The 7574-nt window shown below is 43.6% G+C and overlaps 1 long non-coding RNA gene across 1 annotated transcript; it reads left to right on the top strand.

The window, feature by feature from the left end:
• The first annotated feature begins 756 nt into the window (after positions 1–756).
• Positions 757–7041, top strand: LOC147015805 (uncharacterized). The gene is made up of 2 exons (XR_015049862.1): positions 757–3713; positions 5570–7041. It is a non-coding gene; the product is annotated as an uncharacterized LOC147015805 (long non-coding RNA).
• The last annotated feature ends 533 nt before the right edge of the window (positions 7042–7574 follow it).

Genomic DNA, 7574 nt, shown 5'->3' with positions numbered 1-7574 from the left:
ATATGCGGTTTTCGGCATAACTCAGTCAATTCTTATTCGATTTGCATGAAACCAGCATCAAACGAGATTACCTTCTCTTGTTGAAACGTTGTATTCACCGAGCTTGCGAGTGAAGACTCGCCAAAACGACGTGAGTCGATTGTCGTTTAGTCCGTAGCCCCCGAAAGTCGGGGGGGGGGTCATGACATTATAGATATGTGGTTTGTGTCATAAGACCATTCGTATGAAACCAGTTTACATCGTATGAAATCGTATGAAACGTATGAAATCTGTATTCTGTTTACAGCATTTTCCCCCCCAAAAAATGATGATGTTCTCTCTCTCATCCATCCTGCTTTCATGCCCTGCTCGATCCATGTTAACATTACTGTGATATGTTCTGGCAACTTGTCGACTGAGTGTTGAAAGTTTTATTGTGAAGTCGCATTGGGATTGGATCCACAGATTGAATGACTGGAGCTCAGTAATCATTCTTGCTAAACGACTGCCTTCCCAAGCTTAGCATTTATAATCTGGAACATCACCCGAATTCTAACCTCAAATACCTGTAGAAGAGAACCCCATTATATTCGAGTTGGTTCCATGACTGATCAGGATTGTGACGTTGACCATCATGATATGTAGTTCTTGTGACTGTTCAATGGAGAATCATAACAAGCACTATAATTGAGAAATGCAACATAACAAAGAATGTGACTTGACTGCCCACCAGACACAGACTTTGACAGAATATTACTTTAGATGTATATTATGTTATGATGATATGCTAGGTGGTCATATTTTGGACCATTAGCTGTGTGTTAATCAGCTGTCGGGATTCTAACCTTGCTTGTAATTGTGTATTATTCAAACCTTGCTTTAAAATGTTGCTTTAAATGTATCATGCTGTTTTCACTATGTCTTTGATAACTCTTTATGACTCTGCAGCTGCACAACAGCATGTCCTTGGGAAAACTGTGTATGCTGATATCCCACACATTCCTGTTCTTAGTCATCACCAGAGTTTCGCCTTTGCTATCAGCAGGTGCCAGTGTAGGGGTGTAGGAGTCTTAGAAAGTTATTAGTTTGCAAGATGAACTGTTGGGTTGCGAATCTGAGGATTGACTGATCCAACTTCCCTGAGGGCCCCTAGGGAGGGGGGAAAGAAGCCCACTGCCGCATTTATTTCTTTATTTCTTTATCCCTTAAGCACACACTTGTAGTCCACACCCATTTCTGCTTTGTGTGATTATATATACAACTGTTTTGAAGTAAGAATCTCAATGTGGTCCGGGGCACCTGACTGAAGGGCCTTTGGGCTGCATTCCGCATGCGTAGTGCCATCTTCTGAAATAAATCGTATCATTCGAAAACCCTCATTCGACTCTGTCATTACTCGGCCGAGTGAAGAGTCATAACAATTGGCGACGAGGATGCGATGCGACTGATGCTGGCGGTGTGGACGGCGGGACTCCACTTGGTGTACAGCGATCACAAGGGTTCAGCTAAAGGTACGTGGAAATTGCACGTATGGGGCACCTAAGACAGGGAGCCCTAGTTAGGTGAAAACTGTACACTTGGTGGGCAGTGCCCGCTGGAGCGCAGGTCCAGGATCTGCTCGGATCAAGAACTGTAACGGTAAAACATATGAGGTGATTTGAATGCGGTTTGTTTGAAGGGCACAAAGAGGGCTGGCAGGCCGTATGTTAGAACCGGTAAGGGTCGAGGATAAAGGTATCCGTGTGAAATAAGGAGGAAACAGGTTGGAATCCTGTACCAAGAGAGGGAAGGTTAGAGGCCTTCATTGGGTTTGAGGCTATTAGGCGGCGGGTCGAAAGGGATCTCGGTCCCGGTGTAAAAGGAGAAACGATTTACAGCTATTAGGCGGCTGATTGAAAGGGATTTCGGTCCCGACGTAAAAGGAGAAACGATTTACAGCTATTAGGCGGTTGGTAAGATAAGAACAAAAGATGGGGAATAACTCTGCAAAGAACATAGAGTTACCCAAAGGAACAACACTTAAAGTTATCGGTGAAAGTGGAAAACACTGGAGAGCGTTTGCAGCGTGGCTAACGGAGTCACAAAGTGAGACAGGACGTAAGCGATTAGATTCAGAGGGAATCTTGAACCAACGGGAAAAGAACACAAGGTTAATGAGCCAGGAGAAGGGCTGTTTGTAGAAGTTACCTGTTTGGATGTATTTGTGAATACAATGTGGTGGGGAAGGTTGAGTTTTGTGTTAGACGTAAGTTGAGTGTTCCAACCTGGAACTTGTATGTGTGGAACAACTTGTATGTTTGTATGGAGATAATGATGGGTCGTCATCGTCAATGTGAAGACTTTGGACGAGGTGAATTGTGCACACCAAATCTGGAGGAAGGACCATGATGACCGATTCTGCACGTGTTGTTAATTCAGTGATGGGAAAATGTCATTGAGAGAGTGTGTGTGTGTGTGTGTGTGTGTGTGTGTGTGTGTGTGTGTGTGTGTGTGTGTGCGTGTGTGTGTGTGTGTGTGTGTGTGTGTGTGTGTGTGTGTGTGTGTGTGTGTGTGAACTGGATGGGGAATTGAATAATTAAAACCACTTCAGCAGACAGTTTGTCAAATGGGATGTCAAATGGACCAACGTTCGGATTTTCTCATGGTCCGATAAACTCTGTATGCTGTTTTGGCTTTGAACACTGTACGTGATAAATGGATGGTCTCCACGGAGCATCATTTTGATTTCAAATTGAAATTCAGTTCTGTTTCCACTTTGCATGTTTCGTAAGGCTGATCGACGTTACGGGTTCGTTTTTAACGTCAGTTTCAATTCTGGTTTCATTGTTGGGGTCATTAAGCATGTTTTATGCTTGACTTTCGTAAATCTGGGAAAAAACTTATTTTATGGGGTTTTGCGAGTCACATGACGTGCCATAGGATTTAACAGGCGCGCCGAAAGCACGAAATCGTCCCGTCGAAGGACAGCTTATCGTGAGGGTTTTACGAAATGGATTAGCACATTTTACAAGATGGGGACGCCCTTCTTAGGATTCTGTAAAAATTCCGATTTAAAACGAACGTATTTGAGATGTCGTCAAATATTTGTTCCGTGAGTTTGATGGTAAAAACCAACGCGCTGATAAGACGTATTGCTCATGTGAGTGCGTGATGACGTAATCACGCATGGGCCCAGCGCGCTTTGTCAAACTTGAAAGTGCAATTAACACCCTGCTGTGAACGTGCCTGCTTGTCGGAGCAATGTACAAGAATTTCTCGAGGCGGCTGATTTTGAATATGGTGGACAAACTAGATTTTAAAGAGATAGCTTTGTGGTAAAATTAATTAATAAGGACATTGACGTTTCAAAGGATCGCTCGATTTTGTGTTTCGAGGCGAGTGCACGCGCTATCGGAACATGGAAGCGACAATGCTTTGAAACAAGGCTGTAATATATATATGTTTGTTCCGGTTGTTGTTGTTGTTGTTGTTGTTGTTGTTGTTGTTGTTGTTGTTGTTGTTGATTGGGCTTCGTGACCGGAAGAGGAAAAGAGAAAAAAAAAAAAAAAAAGAGACGCGGAAGAGGCGCAGGACCGAGGGATTTAGGATGGATGGTGTTGTGGTAATGAAGTGCCGTACTGTGATTAGCGGCAACGGAGATTGGGCGGATGTGGCAGCACTGTGTATGGGGGTCGGTGGCTGGTGATGACTCGTATGCCGCGTGCTCCGTGGAGGGTCGTGCTGGAACAGTAATGGTATGTAGTATACTGTATTAGGAATGGTGTACTCTGAGGAATGTAATTGGGATTAGAGTATGGAGTTTGCCTTCAGTATTATGTGTACAAGTTATTGTATTTTGTTATTCTTACCCTATGTATATTTATGTTGTTGTAGATATGCGTATGGGTTTTGTGAGAATAAAGCCGATCGAAAAGGTTTATTGTTGATTACTACAACAGATGGAAAGGAGGATTTAAATGCTTTGAACAAGGAACGGATTTTATTTAAAGTGGGTTTATCTTTTAGCCGCGTCTCGCGTAGTAAACGCCGGCTCTAAGAGAGTTCCGCGTTGTTCTTATTATTATTCTGGTGAAGACAAAACCTTTAGGACGTGGCTCTTGGACACATTTGTCCTAGTTTACATGTCAGACATCCAAGAACAAGGACGTTTGGTAGGCTACGCACTTATGAGGATAGCGGTGTTTTGGGAAAAATTACGGGCGGGGCTCGTGCTGTTTGAACACGCAGCCATCGTGGGCCTTGACGAGGGAGCGTTTCGATTCTCTGCCTGTCAGGGTCGAGATGTTTGTTTGGAAGCGGACAGAAAAGCATGTCTGTTGTCTTTATATGAGCCTCTATCTGTCAGGATAAATTCATTGGATTTGGGAAGTATAAGCGGAATTAAAGGGATGTAGAGGAATGGTTGCTGAGCAACGACATCGATCTGGAAGGAATGGAATTGGCTTTGCACTGCACTCACTGTTGACTACGATGAAACAGGGCAGGATTATGAATACGTGGCCAAAGCACATAGAGATTACACCGTCAAACGCTCTCTGATGACAACCAACCGATGGATCGGGAAGGAAGGAGCGGCGGTGGAGGTGGGAATCAAGCCGCCAGAGAGCGCGAACTAATGAAGCACAGAGAAGGACTAACACCGTACATCTCAATGGCAGTTAGTAACGGACATAGTGCAGGGGAGTTAGGAAGAATGGTGAACAGATTGAGATGCGCCCCAGAACCACAAGATGGGGCAACGAACACCAGAACACTTTACTGGCCGTCAGACAAGGAGATGGATGGAAGGTATGCTTGCCTGATCAAAATCCACAGTAGTGTACAGTAAGGTCTCTGGCCTTCACGTCCACTCACCACGCACCCAGAGCAACTTCCAGTCCTGCAAGCTCTAGTCATGGTGGGAGCCTCGTACGGAGGTATCATTTAAAAATAATCTTTTACACAAATACTTGTCATTATGTTGCAGTTGACTGCAGTGTTCAGTGCAGTGGCATGCTGTAAACCTTGTAGTAACGGAGACAGTGACAGAACCTTTGACGACACAATATGCAACTCCTGGTACTGACACTACTCCTTTGTGGGGGGACCTATCACTAGGCAACACACTCAAGCCAAAGAAACCGTATACACCTCCGTGGCAAAGGGGGACGTCAGAAAATGCAGAAAAGACAGAAGTGGCTTGGCAGAACAAAACGCAAGACAAAACCCAGTGGGGGCACTTTGCACAAATAGGATTCATATGGGGTCAACACGCATCTCTAATTACCCAAGTTCCATGGGCCCCGAAAGAACCCTTTTGGAGTACAGTTGTGAAATCTTGTGAAAATACAGTAACCTCCCAGAGAAGAACACATTTCACTTGTAGGTGTTTTCACCTATAAGGCTTGAAGCTCTCACGAGCGATCGAGTGGGAACGCAAAGGAGGGTTACGCAGGGTGGAGATCTATATTTCATGACTGGGGAGACTGGTTACTGTGCCTGGTAGGGGCAGCAATCCTAATCATCATGGGAATCATTTTTGGAGTATTTCTGATCAAACGTCTCATTTCCATTTGTCTAAAGAAATGCTGTGAAGCCTCACCTCACCCAGGCCATCATAATAATTAACAGCGAACTCATGGAGGAAGACCCCGAGGACCTCTGTATGGGGCCACAACCAGACCCGACCCCCACCAGCTGAGGAGCCAACAAGGTGTTCTGGCGGAGGGCGCCCTGGGGAAGACTCTTCCAGGTATTACTGATTACTCAACGAACTTTCAAGTGAAAAGGTAAGCCAAACATGGACTCGTACATCTCACTACACACGAAGATACAGGAAGTTGTAACAAGAAAGAAAGGAAATCTACAAGTAAAATGCTGATGGAGGTTTATGATAGATGTGGCAGTGTTTTGACTAGCATATGCATAATCGTGGAAAATGGACAATACCAGATAGTGAAGGAATGTATGGAAAATACTTGTATGACCCTTATATGTAAATATGCATCTCATGAGACTCTTTTGTCTTCTAGCGCAAGTTGAGAAAGGAGCTTACACCATGCCTTGAGCGCTCACAGTGCTGCTCACCCATTAATACATTTGCATATTGTAAATATTATTGTTGTAATTAGTGTTGAGTATAATTGCCTAAATAATAATGTTGCTGTTAATATTGTATAGACTTGTAGTGCCTTTAATATTGTGTGGACTTAACATCAAATTTGTATATGACAACTTAATGGGAGACTTGTGGCAGTGGGCAAGATAAAAGGCAACAGAAGCTAACCTGAACCACCGGCAGTTGGGGACTTCTCATTTGGGGAATGTTGATGGCTATCCACGGCATTTGCAAATCCCGTTTGGCAGGCACGGGGGCCTAGGGGTAGCTGCTACAGGAACCAAATAGGGGTCCACTCGGTTGAGTGAGTATCAGGTGTGGCTGGGTATGGTCAAAATATGACCAAGGAGGGAAACTGTTATGATGATATGCTAGGTGGTCATATTTTGGACCATTAGCTGTGTGTTAATCAGCTGTCGGGATTCTAACCTTGCTTGTAATTGTGTATTATTCAAACCTTGCTTTAAAATGTTGCTTTAAATGTATCATGCTGTTTTCACTATGTCTTTGATAACTCTTTATGACTCTGCAGCTGCACAACAGCATGTCCTTGGGAAAACTGTGTATGCTGATATCCCACACATTCCTGTTCTTAGTCATCACCAGAGTTTCGCCTTTGCTATCAGCAGGTGCCAGTGTAGGGGTGTAGGAGTCTTAGAAAGTTATTAGTTTGCAAGATGAACTGTTGGGTTGCGAATCTGAGGATTGACTGATCCAACTTCCCTGAGGGCCCCTAGGGAGGGGGGAAAGAAGCCCACTGCCGCATTTATTTCTTTATTTCTTTATCCCTTAAGCACACACTTGTAGTCCACACCCATTTCTGCTTTTGTGTGATTATATATACAACTGTTTTGAAGTAAGAATCTCAATGTGGTCCGGGGGCACCTGACTGAAGGGCCTTTGGGCTGCATTCCGCATGCGTAGTGCCATCTTCTGAAATAAATCGTATCATTCGAAAACCCTCATTCGACTCTGTCATTACTCGGCCGAGTGAAGAGTCATAACATATTACTTTGACAGAATATTACTTTAGAAGAGGAATATTACTTTAGATTTAGACCTCTGTATCCTTTAAATCACATTTTAAAAGGTTTCAGTGCTAAGTGGAGTTGAAGATACAGGGTGGCCCACAAAATAATGATGCACTCCAATTGCAATTGAACATTTGAACGTGTTGTACAAAGTAACGATTTATTCAATATATATGAACAAAATTATTGGGAGATTTCTTTCTCGTGAACATGTTCATTGTGAAGACGATTTTTACCTCCGCCACCCAAGGTGGACGGAGTTATGTTTTCACCTCTGTCTGTCTGTTTGTTACTTGCAAAATTGAAGATTTTTCAAGTATATTGGTCAGTCGATTTTGTTATTCTGTCTGTCTGTTCGTCTATCAATCGCCGACAGGTCACAATTTAAAACTGATCTTCATGAAACTCATCAAGTTGTGGAGGTAGTCTCAACTGTGAAGCCTATTGATTTTGAAGTCAAAGGTCAT

The sequence above is a fragment of the Eptatretus burgeri genome, chromosome 12 (assembly GCF_056783735.1).
Source record: "Eptatretus burgeri isolate ZD-2024b chromosome 12, Ebu_testis_v1, whole genome shotgun sequence".
NCBI lineage: Eukaryota > Metazoa > Chordata > Myxini > Myxiniformes > Myxinidae > Eptatretus > Eptatretus burgeri.
The sequence above is the reverse complement of the archived record's forward strand: the minus strand, read 5'-3'. Positions and strand labels throughout refer to the sequence as shown.